Source organism: Callithrix jacchus, chromosome X (genome assembly GCF_049354715.1).
Source record: "Callithrix jacchus isolate 240 chromosome X, calJac240_pri, whole genome shotgun sequence".
Lineage (NCBI taxonomy): Eukaryota > Metazoa > Chordata > Mammalia > Primates > Cebidae > Callithrix > Callithrix jacchus.
In genome coordinates this window covers 116,639,686-116,653,890 of record NC_133524.1, presented here as the reverse complement: position 1 = coordinate 116,653,890, position 14,205 = coordinate 116,639,686, and the positions used below count along the sequence as shown (strand labels likewise).

At 40.9% G+C, this 14,205-nt stretch overlaps 1 long non-coding RNA gene across 2 annotated transcripts in view; it reads right to left on the bottom strand.

Moving 5' to 3' along the window:
• Nucleotides 1–14,205, bottom strand: part of LOC108589962 (uncharacterized) — a 454,173-nt gene that overhangs the window by 402,058 nt on the left and 37,910 nt on the right. Inside the window, exons 1-2 of one of the 2 annotated variants that reach the window (XR_013531396.1) lie at nt 13,000–13,078; nt 12,621–12,661 (exon numbers count right to left, since the gene is read on the bottom strand). The exons of the other annotated variant lie outside the window; for it this stretch is intronic. This is a non-coding gene — a long non-coding RNA (uncharacterized LOC108589962). Of the gene's footprint in view, nt 1–12,620; nt 12,662–12,999; nt 13,079–14,205 lie in introns of those variants that run through there. 2 annotated transcript variants of the gene reach the window in all.

Genomic DNA, 14,205 nt, shown 5'->3' with positions numbered 1-14,205 from the left:
CAAGCAAAGTCAGTGGTCACTAGAAGGCAAGGAAACAGATTCTCCCACAAGTCTCTGGAAGGAACGCAGCCTGGCACTATTTCAGACTTCTGACCGCCAGAGCTATAAGCTAATACATCTGTCATATTTTAGGTGTTAAGTTCGTGGTAACGTGTGATAGCAGCGATAGGAAATTAATACACATGTTCATGGGGGCCTAGGATCCCAGAGGAACAGAATATATTATAACATTTCTTTAAAAATACTGTTTGCATTATATTTACTGAAGTTAATTATACTGTGCTTATGTAAGAGAATATCCTTACTCTAAGGAAGTACACATTGAAGTATTAAGAGGTCATGATGATATATATGTTGCTCTCATACAGTTCAGGAATACATGTGCATTTTTATATACATACATATATAAAGAGAAGAGAGACTAAATAAAAAATATATGGGTATTTTTATTCTTAAGACTTTTTTGTTTGATATTATTTCTAAATAAAAGGTTTAAAAGAATAAAAATAAAATCCAATCATTCTCCATCTCCTTATCTTGCTTTAGTTTTTGTCGTAGCAAACTTCGCTTCTTAGGTTTTATGTCATATGTCTCTTCGTTTAATGCCTTTCTCCTCCCAACTGAAGTACAAGCTCTGTAAGGACAGGAATTGCATTTATCCTGTTCAATGTCAGAGTCCTAGTGCTTATAACAGTCCTGGAATACAGTAGGTGCTCAAAGAATATTTGTCAAGTGGATAAATAAAGGATGGGTGACAAACATCATGGCATCATCTAACCTTTATGGGGGCACTTGCAATGTGCCACACCTTGTTCTAGGCACTTCAGATACATCATCTTATTTAATCCTCAGAAAAACAATATGAGGTCGATGCTACTGTTATTCCTATTTGTGGATGGGAAAACTGAGGTGCCAGGATGTAAGTCTCTTGCCTAAGATGACATGAGTAATAGATAAAGGACCTGATATATAAACCCCATAATCTGACTCCATGGGTTTTTTTTCCCTTGAGACAAGGTCTTACTCTATCACCCAGGCTGGAGTGTAATGGCACAATCACGGCTCACTGCAGCCTTGACCTCCAAGGCTCATGTGATCCTCCCACTTCAGCCTCCCAAGTAGCTAGGACCACAGGCCTGTGCCACCAAGCTCAACTAATTTTTTGTATTTTTTTGTAGAGAAAAGGATTCGCTATGTTGTTCAGGCTGATCTCGAACTCCTGGGCTCAACAGATCTGCTTGCCTCAGGTTCCCAAAGTGCTACAGTTACAGGCATGAGCCACCACACCCAGCATCTGAAGCTTTTGTTCGTAATCCTTAAAGTGTACCTCTGCCCAGCCTTACTCTTGACTTTCCTCTGGCCTAGGACTCTGAGCCATAAATCTAGCTCTGCTTTCAGGATCTTGCTGTTTACTGGATGCCAGATTTTCCTGACATTGCTTCCCTCTCTAGGTACTGTTAGAATCAGATTCCCTCCCCCAACCCCTGACCCAGCTCTGCCATCATGCCTGTTGAGGCTTCTGATTACCACTTGCCAGACCTTCCTATACTGAATGAGAGACTTTGCCACCCCAGCTGGTATACAGGGCTTCTCAGCTACCTTTCCTGAGGCCAAGTGCCTGCACATATTATGACAGAAGATACACAGAAGAGTGGTTTTGATTGACAGAGAAAGGGCCAGAGGGTAAAATACTTCTGAGGAGGGCAGGCAGGGCTGTATTTAGTCCTGTAGGGCCCTAACACTGAAAACAGTGCACTCTACGCTTGCACCCATGTCAGGTTACTCAACATAACATCTTAATGTTCAAAATGATCCAACATTTACACGCATACTAAAATTCAAATAATTTTTCTAGATCATTGTAAATTTTATTTCAAAATGTAGATTCAAAAGAAGTTGAAAAGGTGATACAAAGAGATCTTATGTCTCATTTACCCAATTTCTCACAATGGTTACGTCTTAGGTAAGTACAACACAATATCAAAGCCAAGACATATATACTGGTATAAAGTACATGTAAAGTTCTTTGTCATTTGATTACATGTACATGGGTATGACCACCACAATCAAGATACAGAACTATTCCATCACTATAAAGATCTCTTTCCTGACATCTCATTAAAGTTATACCTACCAAGCTCCTTTCTGCTGTCTCTAACCCCCGGCAACCACTAATCTGCTCTTTATTTCTATAATTTTGTCATTTTAAGAATGTTATATAAATCAATCCTATAGCACATAACCTTTCATGCCGTAAGATTGATTTATATAACATTATTTTTAATGCTCTTGAAATCTATTCAAGTTGAGTGCATCAATAGATCATTTCTTTTTGTTGCTGAGTAGTATTCCATAGTACAGACGTTTTCAGCTATTACAAATAAAGCTGCAATGAACAACTACATATGTGGCCCAAATCAAAATGATAATTTCTTCATTTCTCTAAGATAAATGCCTAAAATGAAATTGCTGGGTAAAATGATAATTGAATGTTTAGTTTTTTAAAGAAACTGACTATTTAAGAGTGGCTGTCCTATTTTATGTTCCTACCAACAATATATGAGTGATTCCATTTTTCCATATTCTTTCCAGTACTTGGAATTGTCAGCATTGTTAACTTTAGCTGTTCTATATTTCTACAATTTTTTTTAGATGAAGTGTAGCTCTTGTCACCCAGGCTGGAGTACAGTGGAGTGATTTCGGCTCACTACAACTTCTGCATTCCAGGTTCAAGCAATTCTCCTGCCTTGGCCTCCTGAGTAGCTGGGATTACAGATGCCTGCCACCACGCCCACCTAATTTTTTGTATTTTTACTAGAGATGGAGTTTTACCATGTTGGCTAGGCTGGTCTCAAACTCCTGACCTCAGGTGATTCACCCGCCTCAGCCTCCCAAAATGCAGAGATTATAGGCATGAGCCACCATGCCTGGCCCCTTATTTCTACATTTTTTTTTTCACAAAATGTTGATTGAGATCATCAAAGTTTGTCAGTCCATGTGTGTGCATGTGTGAATACATGCATACGAGTCTCTCTCTCATTTTCTTATTGGTCCCTGCGAGGCCAGTGATTCAAGCATATGATTAGTCTGCCTTTTGGACAGATGTGCCTAGAAGGGAATTTTTGTGGGATCAGAGGGATGGCAAAGAGAGATGGAGTACATAATAAATGAAATTGTGGAGTTTTCACCTACATATGGGAATTTGGTAAGTGATAAACTATGTAATATTTCAAATTAATAATGGGAAAGTAAATTATTTAGTAAAGGATCTTGGGGCAACTGGCAGGCTATTTGGGAAAAAAGTTAACCTGGTCTCTATCTCACTTCTTATACTAAAATTAATGCCAGATTTATCAAACATAATAAAATAAAACTACAAAAGACCCTAGATTTTTAAAAGATAATTTGTAATACAGAAGGCCTAATTAGTTTTAAAAAAAAACAGAAAACATTAAGAAAAATATTGACAAATTCAACTACATAGAATTTAAAACTTCAGTACATAAAAACATATACAAATGAGAGTTTCATTATCATTCTTCAATGCTTGAATTTTTAATCAAACGCAGGTATTCCTCTTTCAATTAGTATAAAAAGTTTCTAAATGGTCAAATTGGACTTTATCAAAATTAAAATATTTCTTCTTCAAAAGGCCTCATTAAGAAAATTAAAAGTCAAGCCATAGAATGAAAGAAATTATTTGCAATACATACATCTGACAAAAGACATTCATCTAGAGTATATAAAAAACACAACTCAAGACAAAAATTCAATTAAGACATGGACAAAATATTTGAATAGACACTTCGCAAAAGAAGATATAAAAATGGCCATTAAGCACATGAAAAGATTCTCAACAAAGATATGCAGATTTAAACCACAATGAAATATCACTCCATACCTACCAGAATGGCTAAACTTAAGAAGGTGGACAACACCAAATGTTGGCAGATGAAACTCTCCCAGGAGGGATAATATTTCAATATTACCCAATGGTAAAGATGTTTCCCCTTAGAGAGAGGACACCTCTGTTATGGAACAGACTTCACACATGTGTTACAGTAACTTCTCTTCCCCTCCCTAGCTAAGGCCAAGAGGACACCTTTCTAAGATCCTCACCTTGAGAACCTGGTGAGAGTCCCCCTTGGATTGCAGCCCCCAGGAGTTTCTAGCTTCCATGGTAGCCCCCACACAACCTCTCCAAGAAGCAACTATTCTTTTAAAATAATGTGGTTTTTTTTTGTTTTTTTTTTTTGTTTGTTTGTTTTGAGACGGAGTTTCCCTCTTGTTACCCAGGCTGGAGTGCAATGGCGCAATCTTGGCTCACCGCAACCTCCGCCTTCTGGGTTCAGGCGATTCTCCTGCCTCAGCCTCCCGAGTAGCTGGGATTACAGGCACATGCCACCATGCCCAGCTAATTTTTTGTATTTTTAGTAGAGACGGGGTTTCACCATGTTGACCAGTATGGTCTCTATATCTTGACCTTGTGATCCACCCGCCTCGGCCTCCCAAAGTGCTGGGATTACAGGCTTGAGCCACCGTGCCCGGCCCCAATAATGTTTATATTTAGTCCTTATGGATATATACATAACAGTTGTCTTTCTCTAGCCCTTGTCGTACCTAGTTGAAGCTTGTCTGTCCTATATTCCAGTACTTCAGGCCCTGCTGAGTGACAGGAGTAGATTCAGTAAACGATGACTAATGGTGGCATGCTTTCTTTTCCCAGGTAATAGATTTACATTCTAACAGGGACCTTAAGGCAAAGAAGAGATGTGTGGTAAGGATTTCAGGTCCATGTCAGGCTGGGAAAGGAACTGATTTTTCTGTGCCCCATTAGCCACACTAGATGCTACCTCTAACTCTAGCTAAAAGACTGACTCTGACTGTTCCTCATCATGCTACATTCTGTATGTAATTACAAAACCCCAACATTTCAGAAAATGACAGTCTTGATGAGATCTTCTAGTACAGTGGTTCTCAAAGTATGATCTCCAGACCAGCCACATCAGCATCATCTGGGAATTTATGGAAATTCGAATTCTCAGCCTCCACTTTGTGACTCAGAAACTCTGAGGGATGGATCCAGCAATCAGTGATTTAAGAAGCCCTCCAGGTGATTCTAATGCATGTAAAAGAGTACAGTAGCTCACGCCTGTAATCCCAGCACTTTGGGAAGCTGAGGTGGGCAGATCATAGGTCAGGGGTTCAAGACCAGCCTGACCAACATGGTGAAACCCCGTCTCTAATTAAAAATACAAAAATTAGCCAGGCATGGTGGCACGCACCTGTAATCCCAGCTATTTGGGAGGCTGAGGCAGGAGAATTGCTTGAACCCAGGAAACAGAGGTTGTGGTGAGCCAAGAGTGTGCCATTGCACTCCAGCCTGGGTGACAGAGCAAGACTCTGTCTCAAAGAAAAAAGAGAGAATCAGGCCGGGTGCAGTGGCTCACGCCTGTAATCCCAGCACTTCGGGAGGCCAGGTGGGTGGATCACCTGAGGTCAGGAGTTTGAGACCAGCCTGACAAATATTGAAACCCTATTTCTACTAAAAATACAAAAATTAGCCAGGCGTGGTGGTGTGCACCTGTAGTTCCAGCTACTCAGGAGGCTAAGAGAATCACTTGAACCTGGGAGGCAGAGGTTGCAGTGAGCCGATATTGCACCACTGCACTCCAGCCTGAGTGACAGAGCGAGACTGTATTAAAAAAAAAAAAAAAAAGATTGAGAATCACTGCCATAGCCCAACATTTTTGTGTTACAGATGAGAACACTGAGACCCAGGTATCTAGGTTTATTAAGTTGATACCTGATAGAACCAGTGCTCTGGCCCTCAATCCAGTGTTCTTTTTAATATACCACATAGCCCCAGAAACACACTTGCTAACTACCAATGGAAAAGGTAGCAATCTCTTGTTCTACTAAGAAAGAGCTTTAAATGTTATTAAGCATTTCAGTTAAACTCAGGATGGTTACCAAACATGTGGGAAGAATCAAGTACAACCACATGCATTCCAAAGGTCAATGAGAGGCTCTTCCTGCTTTTAGCATTATTTTGCCTCCATTGACATCAGAGATTCTGGATAACAACCACCTCAGACAAATATTTGTAGTGTTTGGCCCTCACAACCTGCAAGCAGTTGGCCAGAGGAAACATATAAAATACAGAACACAGATGTACCTGGTCCTTTCAGAAACAACAAATAGAGAGCCACTGAAAACTGGCTCCCTTGGGGCTCTGCAAGAAACAGCTAGCACCTCTGGCAAGGGAGGCCAGCCACACCTCACTATCTTGAGAAGCAGGGTAACTGAGTAGCCACATCTTTTTAAAGGATCCTAATTAGTGGAGCAGCTGGGAACTCACACACACAGGCAGAGCCAGGCTAACTTGGCAGCCCACTTCCTTAGATTATGTTGAGACTGGTTAATGTATATGAAAGAATGAGGGTCCCGAAACCATTCACTTGATGTCTTTGGCCCTCCAGTACCATTGTTACCACCACCATGATCCAGAAAATCCTAGACATAGCACAAGGAATGATATCTGAGCAACAGTTACAGTTGAGGGAATAATTGCAACCACAATGTGCAGCATACCATCGGGCAAAAGAAATAACTCAGGGTCAAATTAGCAAATAATCCACAAAACCTTTCTGTTCATAAATCAACACTGGAGAACAAGACTGCTTTTCAAAAATTATTAAGTTCAAAATTGGGAAAATGAGGAAGGACAAACTCTTTGATCTTTCCTTCTCTTACCATGTTTCCTTTTCTCCAATTTCCTGAATCTAGGATTCTACAACTTTCTCTGACACTTTGTGGTACAGCTTGAATGTCTTCTCCAAAACTCACGTTGAAAATTTATTTTCTGGTCAGGAACAGTGGCTTATGCCTGTAATTCCAGCACTTTGCAAGGCCCTGGGAGGATCACATAAGCCCAGGAATTTGAGACCAGCCTGGACAACAAGGCAAGACTGTCTTTAAAGAGGGAAGGGAAGGGAATGAAAGTGGAGAGTGAAAGAAAAAAAGAAGGAAAGGGAAAAGAAGAAGAGGGAAGGGGAAGGGGAAAAGAGAGGTGGAAGGAAGGAAGGAAGGAAGAGAAATAAGGAAATTAATTCCCAATGTGGCAGTGTTGAGAAGTGGGGTCTTTAAAAGTTGATTGGATCATGAGGCCTCCACCCTCAAGGATGGATTAATCCATTGATAGATTAATGAATTAAACAGTTAATAGATTAATGTGCTATTATGACAGTAGAACTGATGAATTTATAAGAAGGGAAGAGAGACCTGAACTAGCACATTAGTTAGTATGCTCAGCCCCCCTCAACTATGTGATATCCTGAACTACCTCAGGACTCTTCAGAGATTTCCCATCAGCAAGAAAGCTCTCGCCAGAAGCAGTCCCTCAACTTTGGGCTTCCCAGCCTTCATAACTGTAAGAAATAAGTGCCATTTTTAAATAAATTGCCCAGTTTCAGCTGGGCATGGTGGCTCACACCTGTAATCCCAGCACTTTGGGAGGCCAAGGCAGGTGGATCATCTGAGCCCAGGAGTTCAAGACCAGCCTGGTGAACATGGTGAAACCCTGTCTCTACCAAAAAAAAATACAAAAAACAGTTAGCCAGTCATGGTGGCACACCATGACTAATCCCAGCTACCTGGGAGGCTGAGGCAGGAGAATCACTTGAACCTGGGAGCCGGAGGTTGCAGTGAGCCAAGATGGCGCGACTGCACTCCAACCCAAGCGACAGGGGGAGACTCCATCTCAAATAAATAAATGAATAAATAACCCAGTTTCAAGTATTTTGCTATAAGTAACAGAAAATGGGCTAAGACATCTTGCATGCTTGCTTTCTTCCAGTCTTTCTTCTTTACCCCCTACTCCTTGTTTCTTCTGTTACACTCATTCTCTTCCAAGTACAGTCCTCTTCCTGTCCTAAGCTCAGGCGCGTAGCCTGATATTGAGGAGAGGTCTATAGGTTGCACTTCTCCCTTACAGAAGGCTTGAGGAAAGTAGGGGCCAGCACCGTTGAGGCCTGGCCTCTCCAGCTGCCAGGGTATTGGGAATTACTCAGTGCCAGAGCAAAGCCTCTTTATCTTTTTAGCACCCTCATCAGAGGTGCATGCAGCAGCCCTGCAGCTCCCTTAGCAGGAAGTCCTTCTAAATAGCAGAGACAGCTGTGTCTAGCAAGGACTCTAGCAGCTTCTGTCTCCTCTAGGCCCCAGCTCTCACAACACTAATCTTGAAGCTAGGCTGTGTTCTGACTAAACTAGACAGACCAGTGTAGAAATGGCTATTGTCACCGTCTCTGCCTTACATCCCCCAGGACTGCACTCCTGTTGTACTTTCCATAGGCAAAAAGCCTCATAGACTCTAGTAGATTAAACCTGCTCCCTTTTTGTTTGAACTTGGTGTTTGGACTGTTAGCCCTCTCACCAAGAAGCTGGATTTTACACCATTTTTTTAATTCCCCCTAATCTGGGTTTTAGTTCTCAGCTCTCCAGCACTTGCTCTCAGCATGCCCTTATGGCTCTGTCAATACCCTACTGGGGCTGAATTATAACCCCTTTTCCCCCACCTCACATTTGTTTTTTTTTACTCCTCAACTTTTTCTATCTCCTCCCTCCTTTACTTTCATCCCTACTCTATAAACTCTTATGCCTCTTCCCCTTCTGTACCTCCCTTTTCCTTTTCTGAATACCGTCTCCCTATCACAATTATGGCACATTTAGTGTTTTACATGAACAGGACAGAGCAATCTCTCTGTGAATGAGATTCAGTAACTGAAGTGTCTCTTTATGACCTTGACCATTTTACACAACAAATTTTCAAAGAAAATGGATTAACCAAAATTGATTTGAACTTGCTGCCCCGGTCAGAGTCTCTGAAGCCAATCTTCCCATCACAATAATTTTCCATTTTAACTGAGGCTGTCAGGACGTGAAGACAGTCAAGGGCTCTTTGCTTCCCTCCGGCCACCAAAAAGCAATTTTTGCTAATGCTGGTGAGGATTACATTAAAATTGTGTAAAAGAAAGACATAACCTCTTTTTTGTCAGCTGATGCTCGCAGGGGCTATGAAGATGCTCTCTCTCAATGGCTCTAGTGACCAAGGCTGACCTGAAATGTTATAAGTTCAGCCAGTTGGGAAGAAAGAAGGGTATTCACTTAGGATCCCCATAATTCGTTAACATTGGTTGACTCATTAAACTTCACTGACTCCATTTCCTCAAAACCATTGCTCATGCTTCGTGAAATTCAGTCTAACCACCCATTTCAGATCTTTGGAAGGCGATAGTCTGGTCCAAACTGATGCAGTTTAAATTGATGTTCCCAACTGATTCTGATTAACACAGAGGTGGGGGCACACAGATTGATAGTGATATCTGTGAATCTGAAAAGGCTTCCTATATAAATTATCTGATATATGCAAAACATCCAGCCCTCCAGTACTATAACCTGCCTTCTTAATTTAAAACACAGAGTGTGACTTTAGGTGCCCCCTCCTGCCAATCATTGCTAGGTGGAAGTCTTCAAGAGGCCAGTTGAAGGAGGAATGATAAGGCAAAGATCCTCTAATCACATACTCACTTTTAAACCTCCAAAACATCTTACTTGCACATTGTATTCTTAAGTAAAACAGTTGGCCTTGGCAATAGAAATATCAACAGAACGATAATGCACTGATTCACTACTAGATCTTCTATTGTTATCTTTAATAAGAACGCCTGAAAATAATAATCTACGTGTTTCTAGGAAAAGAGGCTGTCTTAGGCGATTAAGGCTGCTATAACAAAATATCATTAAATGGGTACCTTATGAACAGAAATTTATTTCTCATAGTTCCAGAGGCTGGGAAGTCAAAGATCAAGGTACCAGCAGATCCAGTGTCTGGTGAGGGTTCATTCTCTTCTTCAAAGATGGCACCTTCTTGCTGTGTCTTCACATGGTGTAGGAGACCTTATAAAGGAGACTCTCTGGGGTCTCTTTTATAAGGGCACTTAATCCCTTCATGAATGGGATGAATCTCCTCCCAAAAACTCACCTCTTAGTACTATCACAATGGAAGTTAGGTTTCAACACGTGAATTTGGGCGGGGCAGACACAAATATTCAGACCACAGTAGAGGCCATATGAGCACTTTTTTTTTTTTTAGTAGAAAACAAATCCCCATGTTTCAAACAGCTACTTAAGCACCAAAAAAACCTTCCTCAAATTAGATCCCCAATTTGTCAAAGTCTTCTCTGTTTAAAATTAGCAGTGGGCAAACTGACCACTGGTTTTATTCCTTGGCTCTAATAATCTAATTTGCCCAAAGGAAGATACATGCAGTGCAGAGCTGGGGCTTTTCTAACCATGGGAAACAAATTATCACTCTCATTACTAAACATTGGCCCTGATACCTGGGCTGGGATTCTCCCTAGGGTAGTCTTGTAGCTTCATTGTGCATTAAATCTGTATGCTCTTTTGTCTTCCTGTATTCATTTATTCACTCAAATATTTATAGAATGCCCACTATTTGCCATTCTATTGACTGGTTACTAATTAGACAATAGCATCAAGCAAGATATTTACAATGTCTTCCCTCAAAGAGTTTATAATCTGGTGTTCTCCTGGGTCACACTGTTATATTCTTGACTCATACTCCTTTCCTAAGCCTCTTACCTGTACCAGTTGTTTCTACCCTCCTCCTTGGACCAGTTGTGGGCATTGAATCCAGTCTATAGGGGTCTCCTGCCTTAACCCCATCCCCAAGACCCAATGCCAGTCAAAGAATCTTGATAAGGAAGTTAAAAAACTGGACAAGTCAATATCACTCCTTAATCTAGTCCTATCTTTTGCCCAGTCATTATCTTTCCAACCATACTCAAATTATTGAAACTCACATCACAGGAATCTGATGGACAGGTCTGTGATTGTTCCTTTGTCCTTTGCATTCCCAGACACTCCCCAGTAAACCACTGGACTTGTATGGTGCTCTGTACATTCAAATTAGTACTATGGTCATATTACCCTCATATACAGTCTCAGACCTGTACATGAAATAAAGCTATAGACATAATTCAAAACCTGTATCAATCAGGATCCCAGCAGGAAGTAGATGGCACACTCAAAATTGCTATTTTGGAGAGGGGAAATGATTAATATTAATAAATGGACTATTTATTCAGGTGCAGGCAGGGTGACCCAGGGCTAAGAACAGGATTTGGAGATGCCTTCACCATGATGGCCTGACTAAGGAAAGGGAGACTCTTGATGTCATCCCTGCATGTCAGCCTCCCAGGGTAGAGTGCAGGGTGAAGAATGCAGTGAGCACCTGAAGAGGCAGATGGAAACTATGCAGCACAGAACTTCTCATTTAAATTTTGCAGTTATTCAGACCAGGGCTGAGATCAAGGTATTGTGCATTGATCTGGGAAAATCAGCTGTTAAGCAAATGAGTAGGCTCATTTTTAAACTACGAAAGAACTCATTTACATAGAACAGTGAATGATTTTTTCTTATCTATTTATTAAAATAGGTCTCACTTTTACACTGTTAGTATTAGCTCATGTTACTGAATGTGACTTAAAAAATGAAACAAGACTGTACTTATTTAAAACAGTCTGGATTTTAGATTTATAGATAATTCTGATTGATTTCCTTGCACCCTGCTCCTCACCAAAAATAAAAATTGGGCATACCCAATTAAGGAGCTTTGATACAGTAACATCATAACACTGTTATCAGTTAACACTGCTTTTCTGCAGTCCATGAGAAGAACCTAGTACCAAGAAAACGGGTTGATATTAGAGCTTTTACTTTAAAAAATAATAACAATAAATGGACCCCATTCCAAAGACTGCCATCGCACAGCTCAGGCTCCTGACCCTCTGTCTCTGCCTCCATTTCTAACCCTGAACAGTCTTTCAAGATGGCTGGCAGGGTAATGCTAATTCCCTGTCTTGAAGTCCAGGAATTACACACAAAAGTGTCCATGACGAGCACACTGATCACTGAGGCTGAGTCTCAGCATCAGACAGGCTGCTTGGGCATTTATTGGCTAAGACACCTCATGTGAGGGTTTAATTTCTCTAAGCCTTGGTTTCCTTAACTTAAAATGGGAATAAAGAAAACATTCACATAATCAGTTGTTACGGGGATTGCGTAGGATTATGTGTGTAAAACACCTAGAATAGTACCTGGCACATTATATGCACACAGTAAACACTGTCATACTCAGAAACAAGAGCTAATTCAAAGAAAAGGGGGAAAAAGCAAAGGTGAAGAGTGGGTTACCTTTCAATTAACTAAAATGTTACATTGCCCAGACTTTCATTCCCCAAGGGGTCCCATTAAATTCACATTTATGGTATTGATTTTTTTTCCAGGACAATGACCATTTTATACATTAAACATCTCTACCTCCTGCTGCTCTTTTACAGATGACTACTGTAATAAGATCTCCACTCACATCAGTTCAGAAGTCTTTATCTTTTTCCTGTCAAAAGCAGGAAATAAAGCAGGATAAGAGACCTAGGTCACTACAGGGGATGGAAATGTATCTAAGAATCCTCAAAGAATAGGTCAGGGGCGGGATATGAAGTGGAATAAGAGGCTTAAGAGGAAGAAATTCAAATTACCTTGGCGTGTTTGTTTGGCTCTTGATCCAAAGAAGCCAGATCTGCAAGTGTTACACACAGTCACATCTTAGTTATTTCCTTTTTTCATACGGCACAAAGTCCTAGGTCAAAAACCACCCCACCCCTCCCCCTAACCCAACAAGGCAAGAGAATAGGAGAGTTCAAGAACATCCAGACACGTAATACTTCCTCAACCCCTGAAATCGCCTCCCTTTCTACATGCTTGTTACCCTATCCTCCCCGCAGCAGCCAGGGTGATTCTTTGTAATTCAGATCACGCCACTTCTCTGCTTAAACCCATTCAATGTCTTTTCATCTCACTCAGAGTAAAAGTCCTAATCCTTACAATGGCCTACAAGTCTGTAAGCAACTTGCTTACCTGGTATCACAAACCCTATGAGCTCTCTAACCTCATCTTCTACCTCTCTTCCCCTCACTCACTTCCCTCCAGCCACACTAGACTTCTTTTTCTGGAACACACCAAATGTACTCCTAAATCCAGCTCTTTGTCCTGGCTGTGACCTCTGCCAAGAATCTCTTTCTCCAGCTTTTTGCATGACTCATACCAGAAACCTTTTTCAGGTTTTCCTCATTGCCCCTTTCTTTGTGAAGCTTTCCTTGACCACCCTAATTCAAATTCGATCACACATCACCTCTGGCATTCTCTATCTCCCTTGCTTTCTTTCTTTTTCTCCATTGTACTTATCATCATTTAACATAACATATATCTGATTACCTTATTTATTATCTTTCTTTCCCATTAAAACTTCATACACCATGGATGGTAGGGATATTTGTCTCTTTTGTTCATGGATGTATTCCCAGGGTGTATCACAATGCCTGGCACATGATAAGCACTCAACATTTGTGGAATGAGGGAATTCACCTAGTTTAAAGTAATGGTCTTACCTTTACGGCATAATGTTTAGAAAAAACAATGTTTTATAATAAAGAAGTGGCCTTCAACCCTGACTGTACATTAGAATCATCTGGGTAGAGGACTTTTTAAATGTACTGATACCAACTAATTCAGAATCTCCAAGAGCAGGACCCAGGAATCTTTCTTTAAAGCTGCATAGGTGATCCTAAGGTATAGCCAGAGTTAACTCCTGGTTTAAAAAGTCAAATAGCTCTTCTTAATAACAGCCATGTCTGGGATTACCCTTCTTAGCTCAATAATTATTTGTTAAGTGAAAGAATCTAGGTTCCAATGATCATCAGTGGGGGAACAACCAAAAGGTACACCCAGTGGAGTATATCAAAGGTAGAGTTGCGAGGCATTATTAAGTTTGCTATGATTAAGAGTTAAGAAAGAGAGGCCATGTCTACAAATACCTGTGCTTTCCTGGGGTCAACTTAGGTCCAGGAATTGGCTTTCCATTTTAAAGGTTAAAAAACTGTATTTTTGGCTGGGCGCAGTAGCTCATGCTTGTAATCCCAGCACTTTGGGAAGCTGAGGTGGGCAGATCACAAGGTATCAGGAGTTCAACACCAACCTCGCCAATATGGTGAAACCCCGCCTCTACTAAAAATACAAAAATTAGCTGGGTGTGACGGCAAGCATCTGTAGTCTCAGCTACTTGGG